General features: G+C 51.7%; 1 protein-coding gene across 6 annotated transcripts in view; it reads right to left on the bottom strand.

The window, feature by feature from the left end:
• The window catches only part of LOC122369233 (Ca(2+)/calmodulin-responsive adenylate cyclase-like), a 144,293-nt gene extending 141,755 nt beyond the window's left edge, over positions 1 to 2,538 (bottom strand). For all 6 annotated transcript variants that reach the window (XM_043343808.1, XM_043343834.1, XM_043343817.1 and 3 more), the window contains exon 1: positions 2,329 to 2,538. The gene's annotated coding sequence lies outside the window, so the exon portion shown is untranslated. The remainder of the gene's footprint in view (positions 1 to 2,328) is intronic.
• Positions 2,539 to 14,854: the final 12,316 nt, after the last annotated feature.

Here is a 14,854-nt window from a genome sequence, read left to right as displayed (position 1 = left end):
CAGGAAACTCACCCTGCCGCGCATGCGCACATCTTCAAGCCGGGGGTACCTCACGCACAACTGCACGTGAATTCGCGAGAACTCATGCATTGCGCAGGAAACTAGATTTGCCCAAGCAAAACTCATTTCCGACTCAGTTCGAATTCACGAAACTAAGCACTCAAAACTCACGCATAACGAAGTCACCCTGGTGATGTGAGTTAGATCAGCCAATAAGTGAGCACCACTATCGTATTCACTGAGTTTCTTCATGAGTTATTACTGAGTAATGCCTGGCCTGAGTAAAAAATTTTTTTCAGTGCAGTCGCTATGAAACTACTTTCGGCTGAAATGTCCGTGGGGGCTTTTCACAGTTAAAGGGACCCTCCCACCTTAACATTAGATTTGAGTTGAGATAGCCAAATTGGTGGCCATGGCCTGAAAATACCGGTTTGGGCACTCACAACATCGAAAAATGCTTTAATCCGGAGATATCGAATTTTAAACTTGCAGTTTTCGGATTCTAAGGGGCTAATGCATTGGTATGCCCCCTTAGAATTTGTGACGTCAGCGGAGACCTAACGATTTTAAATCTTTTACTAAAACGTTTGGTAGCACGCGGTGGTATATGCTGCTTTGCGCGCAACAAATGCCGCACTTTCAAATAAAGTCGCTAGGAACAGCGGAGATCCCAAAAAGTAAACAAAAGTAAAAGTCTAATATCTTGAAAACCGGTGAATATTTTTCGATGAAATTTGGTAGATATTCGTTTTTGCTCTTTCTGAACCGAGCGACATCATTTTCATGCCAATTCATTAACTTTTTTGAAGGTGGGAGGGTCCCTTTAAGGTTTTGTTGATCGGTTCCCAACAATGGCACGGTATGACATCCCCAATTGGATTTACCAACCTAATGCCTAAGGCAGAGAACACAGATGATAATTACAGGAAGCAGGCCTCCGACCAAAAATAAGACCCTGCTGGTGCGATGGACGTGACCGTAGTCGGGCGGAAAGACGGCCAGAGGTCACTGACCCAAATGGCAGCACCTTCGACCACTCTGACCGAATTCTGGAGCAGCGTTCGAGCACGGATTCAATCGATCATCGAGCGGTTTAAATACGGTGCCGGCCGGCAGTGGAGCACACACCGGCACCAGGCAGTTGGCAATCGGCAGTCGGCAGGGTACTGACTCGAGTCAGTCAGGGGCCGAGAGGAACCCTATCGAGTCACATTGGGTCACCCACGGAACGGACAGGGACCATAACAGGTCAGGTTGAGTCAGGGTTGTGTCCCTATCTAGTAAGATTGGTTGGTCGGGGTCGCGGCAAGTAGGTATTCAAGAGGATTAGGAGTGAAACATTCACGTCGTGGGTTGTTAACTACAGTTCGGCGACGAGGCCGTATAGCGGAGAGGTATGCCATGAGCTGGAGAACATTGTATGGCTTCCTGGCCTTGGCTGTATAGAGTTATCCATAACCAAACCAACCTAACCGGCCGACCCATCTCGTGGCTGACGAGCTACTTAGCCTTCATATATTTGACCCAGGTGAAACAACGGTCGATAAAGGTCATGTGTGATGTGACACGCCCATGGTAGTTATGCTTGTGATTGGTGATGGTCTGTGGTTGGAAGTTTGCACCTCTACCGGCTATGGGCATCACTGAAGCCGACGGTCGGACGGCGGACGCTGACTGGGCCGGGCTCATGTTGCAGCGGGGGAGGGGAAATGGGGGAGGGGCGGGGATGTGGCTAAGAAAGTTCTAACCTGCAGGGAGCGCAGGGAGCCTTCTCACTGAGCCGTAAGTTTATAAAAAGGTCAGTTTCAATTCGAGTAATAACAAAGCCATTCATAACCCCTTCATCCATATTCAATGGCATGTTGATACAGGTAACGTCTCAGTTTGAACGCACATGAGTCACGGGCCTCACAGGTCATGACCTAGAATCACGCACGTCGCACGCCATAGTTGGGCACTGGCCGGCCCAAGGAGGGCGCCCGGGCGTTCTTCGTGTCAATTACCCACCCCACGGAGCGGGCGCCACGGCGGGGTAGAGTTCGGAACGGCCGCCGGCGACAGCCAAGGCCACGAGGGCGAGCGTCCGACGCTTGCCCAGCAGCCGCGCCCGGCCTGTCTGTGGCCAAAGCACAACTCGTCTGCTGCAGTGCTGTTCTCCCGAATTTCTCACGCAGCCGCCATCACCTCCTCCGAAAATAGGCCCGCAACGCGGACGCCACAGCGGCGTGGCCGCACCAACAAAGGCGGTCAGAAGTCAGTAAGGCTCAAAATCGGCCATCCCAAGCCGGCGGCATCGACCGTAGTGAAAGTCACCGGCCAGTCACTCACCAGAATGGGCGTCCGGCGAAAACAGGTCACTGCTGGGCTGTCAGGCGTCTTCCGGAGTATATCCTCACGAGCGAAAGGTCCACAGATCGTCCACACACAACAGTTCGCAAGCTCAGATCATCACATATCACTTCCGCGCACGTTTCTCGCAGATCGGGAGCACGGGCGCTCCTCCGCGACCGAGCGCTCGCAACCGACTGGCGCGCCAGCTGCCGGCCGCCGAAGAAAGCCTCTGCGCGGTCGCCGCGCCGGCTCAATACCCAGCTGACTGGCGGCGCCGGCCGGCCCGTGGCCCGCGCAGAGGGTCCGCCCCGTTTTTCACACGCAGTCGGCCCGACCCAAGGAGCGGCACCCGCGTACGCCGAGCATACCTATATGGAATATGATGCCGATGGGCCGGGTGGGAGGGTCGTGCCTCGACTTATAGCGACCCGGTGGAGTGGAGTCATAGACCAGGGTCGATAAAAATACACGAAAGACAGGCAAAGGCGCGGTCACTTGGGCTGTCATGGGCTCCCAAAATTTGATCACGCTTCCCTCGTTGATTGCTAAAAAAAACATTCGCTTCGGTCCTGAAACTCGGATTAAATAACAACTGAACTTGAAAGCAAAAGTTGGTATTCGGCGACGGCGTTCGATAATCGAAAGCCCATAGAAGTAGAAAGAACGTATAAACTTTCCTCTGCAAGCCGCCAGCAAATGCCTGAGCTCGGTGTATAGCCAAAAATACCTACATCCGAATAAAGAATAGGCGATTTTCTCAGCCGTTTCGATTTCGAATATCTATTGTGACAACTTACATCAGCTGAGCTCGGTGATATCGAAATGTGAACCTCACAGACGTCAGTTGATTATTACATTTAGGCTTTTAGTCTTGCAGCCTTCCTTTAGCTCAGTAACAGTACCGTGGGCCAATCCAGACAGAAACGCCACCGTTGTTTTTTTGTATGAAATTCCATTAGCTCTTTCAAATTTGATGATTTTGGTTCGGGAGGTCACCCGAATGTTTTCACCTTATATGGTAATCTGGTAGCCATCAGTGGCGGCGGAAGCAGGGGGGCAAGGGGGGCAGCTGCACCCTAAAGTTATGGAAAGGGGCGCCTCGAAAATCTGTAGAGGAGGCAGGAAGTTAAGAGGTGCGGCAGCCATAAAGCTGAGCAGTGCGATACCGCAACTGATAAAGGCACTTGTGACACGAAGAGGTGGCAATGACGTGGGAAAAGTATCTTTTGATATGCTGAAGAGTGGAGGGCATCCTTATCTGAAACAAAGGTAGATGCTGCCGACCCTGTCGAATATAATCTTGCCAGGCGATAAAGGCTAGGAGGGCGCAGCCACTCGAGAAGCGCGCCATGCGGAAGAGGGGCGCCTGCATGCGAAAGAGGGGCGCCTGTGTGTGGGACGAAAAAGAAACATTTATGGAGACGTCTTTGAAGGCGATAGCCTCCGAACGCCAACACGAACATATGAGGGCTTATAGCGTTGCAGGCTCCATGCGACAAAAAGGGGCGCCTGATGGCCGATATGCGAGAGGAAATAAGTTTGTGTAACATTTATCGGGGGCGGTTTGCCGTTTAGGTATAACATATGAATGTTAAGGGAGGTCCGAGATTGGGGCCTGTAAAATTGCACTGTCCGTATGGGCGGTTACACCCCTAGTGCTAGGGCGTATTTTGCGTTTTTTTACTAGGGAGATGATTATGACCAGGAATAGCACTCTGCAAACTTCTATGGGCGCCTGTATAGGGGCGAAACTGATTTTCCAGTGCAGGGACGGCCATCGGCATTGTGGGGCGGCATTCATTCCACTGGGGCGTCTGCCAGTGTTGAAGGGCGGTATTCATTTCAATTGGTGGGCGACAATTGGCCCGTTGGTATTGATGGGCGACATGTATCACCTGGGGCGCCTATCGGAGATTGGGGCGGCATTAATTTCACTGAGGCGCCTATCGGCGTTGACGGGTGGTATTTATTCATTCGTGGTATAGGCTGGCATTTGCTTCACTGAGGTGCCTAGGTGTTTTAAGGCGGCAGCAAATCCACTGGTGTCTGGGGCGCCTACCGGCGTCGAAAGGCGACATTCATAATTCATTTCACTGGGAGGCATATTGGTGTTGATGTGTAACATTCATTCTCCTGGGGCGCCCGGCAATGAGGGGGCGGCATTTATTCCGTTCCCCTGGGATGGGCCTCTATCGGTGTGGAGGCGTCGCCGTCGTATTAATTTGAAATGGGGGCACCTCTGGGTGGTAATAGATGCATTCATTTCGCTGGGACACCTACCAGCGTTGATTGCCTGTATTCATTCATTTCGGGCTCCTATCGGTGTTGAACGGCGGCATTTATTTCACTGGGGCGTCACAAACCTGCTACTCCCACCATAAACCTCAGCCTATTCACTTCATGTTAGCAGTAACTAGAAGTCTCTTAAGCCGCGTTCCCACTACGACCGTTCAACATCGTAAAGTAAAATAACGGGAGAAAACCGGCAAGATCGGCAAAATCACAGCATGTGTTTTTACGATCTCTGCCGGTGGTGGTGGGAACCGGGTATTTGACACGTGTTTTCGGGTGGAGGCATTTGTAGGGTTTTGAAAGTTTGCTCCCCATGTTGGTTGGTTGGTGAGGTCGCCAAAAAGTTGAACAGTGTTCAACTTTTTGAACGTTCTTGAAGGTTTGTGCAGATGTTAAATGACACTAATAAGCATTTTTAGGCAGTGCATAGAGCAGGAAGCCATTTTTGGGAAGTTTCTTGATATTCAAAGTGAGAAGACAAGCAGCAAGGCACGAAAGGTGGTGCATTTTTGCGGATAAAAGCTACATAGCTATAATTATATGCATACCTAGATGTATAAGGCGAGCGCTAAGTGGCGATGAATAACTTAACTTTTCGGCAGATTTACCGTAGGTCTAGTGCAATTTATTTTTTTACCTACCATCAGCGCCTGGAAATAAGTATCCTACAAATAATTTCATGCCACCGCAAATGCGGCGCAAATAACAAACGTTTATTTACATCATCTGACAGCGACCGATACATGCCGTAGCAGCACTTGCTCTTGTGAAACTAAAGGCAGAGTTTCCGACCATCGTGGCCACCGGCGTCGTCGCTCACTTATGACCTCAAGCGGCCGACTACTCCTCGTTCAAGACACGCAGCTTCCGCCGTCGGATCGTCACTGAGGGCCTCATTCGAGGCTCAAACAAATCACAGTGTCTTCTGGATCAAGGCCATCTGGATCGCGCCATGTGATTGGGACTACCACATGCGAAGCATGTGATTGTCATTGGGCTGTCTGGCCTTGTTATGCACATCGCATGCGACTCTTGAGCGAATGATCCTCGCTAAGTCAGAACAGGTGCGACCTGCACTTCTGATCTCCCTCTTTTCGTAGCACCGCTCCGCAACTCAGAATCTCGGGGACAGATAAAGAAGCCATCCGGTTGCGCGCCAGCTACCAAGAGTTGCATCGTAGATTCAGGTAGATAGGCCTGGGATCTCAAACCCTTAGGCCAAGCTCTCCTCTGGAAGACCGCTGCACTGTGATGCCACGCCACATTGCAGAGCTGTCAGACAAACGTCGACAGTTGCCACCATCTGCTGTGAACTGTGCTCGAATACACTTGCTTGTCTTCATTGAGCATACGGCGTCAGTTTCCTTGCTAAACTCATAAGTGCTCTTGGTCTGTTCAGTTGATATTATAATTGCCTTTATACAGTTCTAGCATCGCCTGACGAGATGGCGTAGTCACATGACGATGGTGACATGAGCTGTGGCACTGCTGTAAGCTGAATGCCTCCTCCGTATAGGTACTTGTAGGTACTCGTATACCTAAATCGCTGAACCTGTGTCGACAAATTCAGTCGTATTGCAGCCTGCCTCAACTTGTTAAATGTTTTATCCAGGATTGCCATAAAAAAAAATGATAGGAAATCATCGGAACTTGCAATTTATCGGTTACCGCTTCCCGAAGGTATTCACAGCAAAACCACTATGAGTTATATCAACTGCACACATTTTCGCTTCAAAAGTCAATAGATTGTCGTTATCACAGCTGTGAATGCTTTTCGCTGGCTTTGTTGATATATTTTCTAATGCTCGCGTACTTTTAACACGCTAATAAATTTAAAAGGTTTTCTAATTTTATCATTCATTCAGTTGCACGGGATCTTTTACCACATCAACTACCTATATTCTGAACATTATTTTTACAATAGCTTATTGTGCCGATCCCTCCTTCATCATCGCTCCTCTCAACTGGCTTTGTCCAAGCCGTTTGCCGATGTCTCACGATGTTTCCCCATCTTGCCCCGTATACCAGATCTAGGGAAGTGTTCAACTTTTTTAGAAAAGTCTCTAGATCAACGATCTCGTCCGTTTGCTCCCGTTCTTGCAATTTACGATACGATCAGTTGCCTGTGCGCCGCACTCGAGGTCGGGTGCGGTGCCGGTGCTCCGTCCTTCCGCGCCGCCCCTGTGCCTGGTGGGGTTGGGATCACGCGTGTGTGTGCCGTGTGAGTGTTGAGTGTGTGAGTCACACGATGCGACTATTACCCAAACATCGAGACTTACTGCGGCTTGTCGTGCTGCCTGCCGTGGTGCAATCCCTGGTGCAGACCGCTGTACCGGCCGAGCGCCCTCCGCCCTCCCGGCGTGTGGTCACCGCACCTGGTGACCTTGAGCCGGCCCGCGGCCAGCTGACCCGACCCGAGCACGGTCGGCTGGTGCCGCCGCCGCCCACCGGACCAACAGCTGACGGCGACCCGCAGCCGCGGCGCCGTACGAGGCGCGGCAGGCGCGCGCCCAGCGCAAGGAAACGGGGGAGCAAAGGCGCAAAGCACCGGGAGCGACACCAGCGGCCTGCCGACAGCGTGTCCCTGGTCATCGGGACGCTGAACGTACAGAGCGTCAAGCCCAAGCTTCTGGAGCTCTCCACCCTGCTCCATGGACACAACTACGACCTGATGTGCCTCACTGAGACGTGGCTGAGGCCGACGACGCCGAACCGAACCGACTCGTGGTGCTGCCGGGATACCAGCTTCTCCGCGCAGACCGGTCCGACGGCAGGGGTTACGGCGGTGTGGCGCTGGCGACCAGAGACGGCGTCTCGGTATCGCCTATCAAGATGCCAGCAGACGCCTCCTGTCCCGGGAGTAAACTGGAGACGCTCTGGACACTCATCAAACCGGACAGCAGACGCCAGTTCGTCCTGTGCACGGTATACCGCCCGCCCCGTCACACCGTCGCCGACCTGACTGCCGACTTCACGGACCTTCAGGCGCAGCTTCAGCACGTGACTGTCAATTACCCTCACCTCAAGTTGTTTATTAGTGGCGACTTAAACTGCTGTTTTTTGAAGTGTGACACGCACCCAGCCAAACGTTGCCTTTTAGAGTTTTTATCGGATAACTCCCTCGTGCAGTGTGTAACGTCTCCTACATATTTTACTGGCTCTTTGCTCGATGTTTTCATCACCAACTGTCCCGACATTGTAAAGTCTTGTTTTACGAAGTTTTGTCATTTTAGTACACACAAAGTTGTTCGCGCCGCTATCGGCATGCCCCGCTGTAGGCCGTCACCAACTGTTATACTCTCGCGGAGTCTTAAAAGAACCGATTTTACTATGTTGAATCTCGACCTCGCACACACCGATTGGGACGCTGTTTTCTCCACGCCAGCTGTCACCGATAAGTGGAGCAACTTCTTGACGACTTTCTTACCCGTTCTGAACGCCCACGCTCCCATCAGAGCCGTCAAGATCCGGAACCCTACTGCCCCTTTCGTGTCCGACGCCACTAAGGATTTGATGTGTCGCCGTCGGGGGGCGCTAGCGCGGTACGGGCACGGCTCGAGCGAATACCGCAACGCGAACAGGGCGGTACGCAGCGCTATCCGGCGTGACAGCCGTGATGACGTGGAGCGGCGCATTCGGGAGAGTGGGCGCCGGGGCATGTGGCGCATTATCAGACCGTACGTGGGTAGTAGGCGGGGGTCGCGTGCTGTGCCCAGCACATCGGCGGACCACCTGAATGATTATTTTGTCAGTGTCGGACCGCGAGTAGCTGCCGAGGTACGCGGGTCGGGTGATCTGCCGACCGCCCCTTGCCGTTTGCCGCGTGTGGGCGCCTGTGCGTTCGTGCTGGCGCCGTTGTCGCTGTCAGAGCTGCGTGCTGTCGTCTTCGGACTTAGCAGCTCGTCGGCCTGTGGCGAGGACGGTGTCAGTATTCACGTGCTCCGTGCGTGTTTTGAGTCGATCGGTGAGGTGCTCCTACATTTGCTCAACTCCAGCATTACCCAATCCGACGTCCCGCACTCCTGGAAACATTCCCTTGTTCATCCCATCTTAAAATCCGGTGATTTGTCTAGCCCGTCCAACTTCCGTCCCATATCCATCGTACCTGTCATCACCAAAATCCTAGAGCGAGCTGTCCACCAACAGCTCTATTCCTACCTGTCTGAAAACCATCTCCTATCTCCTAACCAGCACGGTTTCCGACCTCACCATTCCACGGAAACCGCGCTCGCATCCATTTCCGACCATATCCTATCCGCATCTGACCATGGAGAGGTTTCCCTTCTCTGCCTGCTGGATTTGAGCAAATGTTTTGATGTGATTGACCACTCGAAGCTCCTTTCAAAATTACAGGCGCACGGAATTGACACTTCATGGTTTTCCGCATATCTTCAAAACCACACTCAGAGCGTCAGCTTCACTGACAATCACGGTGGAATCAAAAAGTCCCGCCCGCTACCCAACAGCATCGGAGTTTTTCAGGGTTCAGCCTTAGGCCCCCTCCTCTACTGCGTCTTCGCCAACGACCTTAGTCAGTTTGCCGAAGGCGCAGTAGTAGTACAATATGCAGACGACACACAAATTCTAGTAAGCGGCAAGAAATCTCAATTTCAATCACTCGTCACTCGTATGGAGGACACATTGGCCTCTCTTGACCGTTGGTTCCGGGCCAACGGCTTAAAAGTCAACGCCGCTAAGACTCAGCTGATGCTGTTGGGCAGCCCCCAAAATCTTCGCACATTGCCTGAACTTAAAGTAAAATACCGCGATCACGAGCTGTCCCCAGTTTCCTCAGCAAAAAATCTCGGCATCATATTTGATCGTCACCTGACCTGGGGTGATCATATTACAACGCTCACGAAACGCTGCTTTGGAGTTTTGGGTGGTCTCTCGCATCTCCGGGGGCACCTACCGCCCAATGTGATCTCCGTGCTGGTCAGCGCACTGGTCATATCACAAGTTCGACACTGCATCGCAGTGTATGGTGCTGGCACCAGACACAATCTCTCTCGGATACAAAAAATCTTAAACTACGCAGCAAAAGTCATTTTCGGCCGCAAAAAGTACGATCATGTTTCCGATTTGATGTGCCAGTTGCGCTGGCTCAGCGCGGAGAACCTCGTCACCTACCACTCCCTGTGCCTGCTGCACAAAGTGCGGTGTCACGCCGAGCCGGAGTTGCTAGCGGGTAGTCTGGCCACCGTGGCTGAGGCGCGCGGCCGGGACGCTGCCGTCAGCACGCGGCAGGACACACTCCTGCACGTGCCGCGATCCCGTACAGAGATGGGCAAACGCCGGTTCACCTGCCGAGCGCCGGCTGCCCTCAACTCACTGCCATCGGATTTGCCCCGACTGCCCCCGGGGGCGTTCGGACGACGCCTACGCAGGCATCTGCTCGAGGAGCAGAACACTAGCAACTAGTCATCATGAGTGTCTCTCTGTATATGTGTTCCCCTTTCATCTTTTATTGTATTTTATCATCACCTGTTTTACTGACGACGGGCAGTAATAGCCACATGTTCCAGTGGAATGTCCTGAATAAACTGTCTATTGTCTATTGTCTATTGTCTACGATGTTGAACGGTGGTAGTGGGAACGCGGCCTTAGTCTCGGCATAGAGTCTCGGGTATCATTGCGTCGCGTCGGAGCGATTAGAAACCGGGTTCTAACGATCGAAATTTCGCAGCTCTAACCAACTTGCCGGGCACTGGGCTCGACCAAAGTCTGAGGAATTCAGGTACATAGTACATGTACTGAGTAGCATATGCAAACTGGGTGTGTGCCTGTGATGTCTGGTTATGCGCTGTGTCGGATTTTTCGTTTACCGTGCGACACGGTCTGTTTACCATGACATTCTTCTATGCTCTTCTCAAACTGTTTGTACCGTATGTATCATGGCAATCAAATGACACAAAACAATGAGTGTGTGTGTCCTGTACATTGTCAAAATACAGAAGTGTTTGGTTGGAATGGATTTTTTTTTTTTACAAATGCTTGAATGACATTGAACCAGGATGTCCGTTCCGAAGGGCTGACGTGATACTGATGATACCACTGAATGCAATAGTGCAGTGCAGCCCAGGCGGCATGCTGCTTACCGGCCTGCAATTCTCTGTCACCGAGTTAGTGTTATGGATTCGGCGCCTTATTCACTAGTCCACACGAAGGTATTGGAACCGTGGAACTCTTTTCGATATGCCTTATTCGGAGAATCTTATGATATGGTGATGAGGTTGTTTTTAAACGAACATTATGAAGGTTACATTTACGCTATGGAATGTACCTAACTATTTCTCGTTACATAAAAACTGTAATTCTGAACGTCTTAACAGGTACAACACATTGTCAAACGTCTCTTCACTGTTTGTGTTACTACAACCGTGTATATGGTAAGGGGCGCCCAGCGGGAAGGGGCGCTTCAATATCGTTTGCACCCCTATCCTAGAATACCTTCCGCCGCCACTGGTAGCCATCCTACAATTGAGACAATTTTAGTGGGCCGATCGATACTAAATGCCACCACTCGACTGGCCGTACATGTAGGTACGCAATTTTATCGGCCGACGCCCATATAGAAGATGGCGACCTGAGATTACCTCAGTGACCCTAACAGGTCAGCTTGTTGGTCTGCGCAGCCATCCTACGTCAGCACTAGCAGCTAGATATCCAGCTGCTGGGCGGATCCGAGACGAAAATGCCACCAGTCGATTCACCGATATGCGATATCTAAACATATAATGACCCCAGATTTCAGGTGACCTCGGTCACCTTGAGAGGTCATCTGGATGTTTTTAGCAGTTGCTAAGTAAAAAAAAATGTCCGCCATAGGCACTTTATTTGAAATGGGTGATAAAATTAAAATCGGTGAATCGACTAACGACTTTTGAGCTTGACGTTTTCGTTTCGATCATCCCAGCGGTTTCTGAGTTAGGTATAGGATTGCTTCAATGAGCAAAAAGGACATCTTTCAAGATCGCCTGGAGTCACCGTTCTATACCTAACTCGGCAGTAGCCAACTATAGTTGGCTACTGCCGAGTTAGGTATAGAACGGTAACGGAAGGAGGCTCGATGGTGCTATAGCACCATCGAGCCTCCTCCTCTTCTCATGGTGGGTTAGTGCGCGTAGCCGTCAGGCATTGAGTCGAAAGTGCAGCACCAGTCGATCCGCGTAGGCGATCTCATTAGCCGTTTGAGTGTGATGACCTCAGCTGACCTCTGTGACCTTGAGAGGTCAGCTGAGCGTTTATGGCATGGCAAACTCTTCAGACTGACATGATAAGGCCAATGAGGTCACCAGAGGTCACCAATCACCATATTCGAAACTACTAATGAAATCGCATACGACGAATGGACTGGTATTGTCTTCGTCTCGATCGCCCTGTATTTAGGGCCTTGGATCGCCCCATCAATTCCGGTATTAAAGAATGGCTGCAGCAGTGCCGCAATAGGTGAGAACGCTCATGTGACCTGCCAAGTGCCAAGGCCACAGAGGTCATCCGAGGTGAGGTCACTTTATTCGAAACGGTTGATGAATTCGCATACATAGGTAAGTGCATACGCTAAACCGACTGGCCGTGTCGGTATTTTTCATCTCAGTCGGCCCAGTAGTTTCTTACTTCTGAGTTATTCATAGAATGGCTGCCATTGGCTAGGACACTCAGCTGACCTCCCAAGGTCACAGAGGTCATGCGAGGTCATCATATTCAAAACGGCTGATTAAATCTTGCGACTTGCAGCGATGCGACTGGTGATGTTTTCATCTCGATCAGGCTGGTAGTTGCTGACTTATATAATGGAATCCGAATGGCTGCAGTAAGCGAAATCGTCAGGTTGACCTTTTAAGACCACTGAGGTCACCTGAGGACCGCTGTCCCAGTAAACATGCCGACGTCGGCCCGACGTCGGCCGACGTCGGGGTGACGTCGGCATCTCGGCATAGACATGCCGACGTCGGCCCGACGTCGGTCCAACCTCGGCACGACGTCGGCTGGATGTCGGATATACCCGCATGTACCGACGTCCAGCCGAGGTCCAGCCGACGTCGGGCCGACGTCGGACCGAGATCAATTGCTGAGGTCCAGCCGACGACGGGCCGACGTCGGGGCGACGTCGGACCGACATCGGCCGCTGTTTTGACCGTTAAAATAATATAAAATATATGTTTCATGTTTCATAAAGAGCTTCTGTATTCAAAATATCCTCAGGAAACTCAAATCTTCCTCCACGCCGCAACCCCCTGATCCGGACTGGACCGGAAACTTTATCCCATTTGGGATTGCCCGTAAGCCGAGCTCGCCCGTAGCCGGGTGCGGCGAGTGCTTTTGGGGGCTGCTCGGCCTATCCTTTGGTCAGGCTCAGCCCCGGCAACTCACCAGGGCCGGGTCCAGTTCATATAGAAAGGCCAGTCGGCAAGTGTCACTTTGCCAAAGTGCCACTTATCAAAGGGACACTTTGGGAAACGTTGGTGCAGGTGTGTAAGAGTGGCTATATGAATCCATTGTGGGGTCGCCCTTTCCAATAAGTGTCACGTAACAGCAATGGGACCAGGGACTCTATATGAACTAGAGTCTGGACCCAGGGTGCTCGCCAAGAAGACCAATATCTCCATCCTATCATCCTTCCGGCTCTGAAATGGTCTTGTCAGACCGAAAGGGCATAACCCAATAAAACAAACTTAATACGCCAGCTGGGTGCGTGGTGACGGTGTAGTTGTTAGCGCATTAACCTCGCGTTCAAATGACATGGGGTTCGAATCCCATCGCCGGCTGATGCTTTTGGCGTGTTGTCCCAGTAAACATGCCGACGTCGGCGACTGGGGGGCTCGAATCCCGCCGCCGGTTGATATTTTTGGCGCGTTGTCCCAATAAACATGCCCACGTCGGCCCCGTCGGTCCAACGACAAACGATCTCGTCAACCTCGGCAAACGACCTCGGCCCGACGTCGGCTCGACGTCGGCTGGACTTCGTCTGGACGTCGGAACATGCGGGCATATCCGACGTCCAGCCGATGTCGGGCCGAGGTTGAACCGACGTTGGGCCGACGTCGGCATGTTTGCTGGGGTGTTTGAAATGTGAAAACGGTTCATGAAAATAAAAATCACATACGGTGTCAACAACAAATGTTTTCGTCTCGATCCGGACTAGAAGTTCCTGTGCTGAAGAATGGCTGTAATGGGCGAAAACGCTTAGTTGACCTCCCAAGGTCACAAAAGTCGCCTGAGGTCACCATATTCGAGACGGCAAATAAAACCGCATGTGGCAAATCGACTGTCGTGTTATTGGGCCTGTTCCAGCGCCTCCAGAAACCTCCAGAAAGCTCCAGAAAGCTCTAGAATCCTCCAGAGAGCGTTCCAGCGCCTCCAGAAAGCTCCAGAAAGCTCTCGCCACAGCTCCAGAAACCTCCAGTAGCCTCCAGAGAGTTGAGAGGTCCAAATTTCTCTGGAGGCTCTGGTCTACAATTATGGCGCACATGTGACAATCACGAATGTAAACAAAGGACATTTGACTGATTATTTTACAACTTGAATGTAAAGAAAATTACATTGCTATAATTTTGTTTATCTTTTTAACTAAAATTGAAAACAAATTTTGCGTTTCAAGAGAGGACAATCGTCATTCTTTTGGTATCATAGGCGGCGGAACGGGGAGGGCACCGGGGGACCGTGCCCCCCTTTGATTTTGGCATTTTAACATTAGCCCTATGGGCGTTGCATGGAAAGAATGGGACCTAAAGTCGGCAGTGCCCCCCTTTAACCCTCGCCGGACCTATTGGTTTTCTACATACGCGCCGGCCGAGGGGGGGGGGGGGGGGGGCGGGTACGACCCCCCCTCGCCGTTTCGCCCCTGGTGGAGCTAGCGCGTCGCGGAAAAAACGAGCGTGTGCGCCGTTACGAGACGCAGAGATTGGTACCCGATTTTAAGGTCCTATGTCAACCGGTGACCTCTGAGGTCAGGTCAAGTGCCCCAAGGTACGGTTCAGTTTTTGGTGAATAACTTCGCAAAAAACGGCCGCAGAGCGCCGATTTTGGCAGCATCGTGTTCGTCTCGCTCAGGCGCGTCGAATGATATACTTTTTGTCCGGGTCAGGTCAACTTGGGGTGTTGACCTCAGGTCAAGGTCAGGTCAGCACCCCCAGGTCACGAAGTTGGTCGAAAGGGGTCATGTCGCATATCATTCGATTCGGCAGGTCTTCCTGAGTCCATTGGTGGCTTTCCCGACTCGCTAGCTCAA

Source organism: Amphibalanus amphitrite, unplaced genomic scaffold (assembly GCF_019059575.1).
Source record: "Amphibalanus amphitrite isolate SeventyFive unplaced genomic scaffold, NRLGWU_Aamphi_draft 000033F_arrow, whole genome shotgun sequence".
Classification (NCBI taxonomy): Eukaryota; Metazoa; Arthropoda; class Thecostraca; order Balanomorpha; family Balanidae; genus Amphibalanus; species Amphibalanus amphitrite.
Note: the sequence above shows the minus strand (reverse complement) of the source record. Positions and strands in the feature narration are given on the sequence as shown.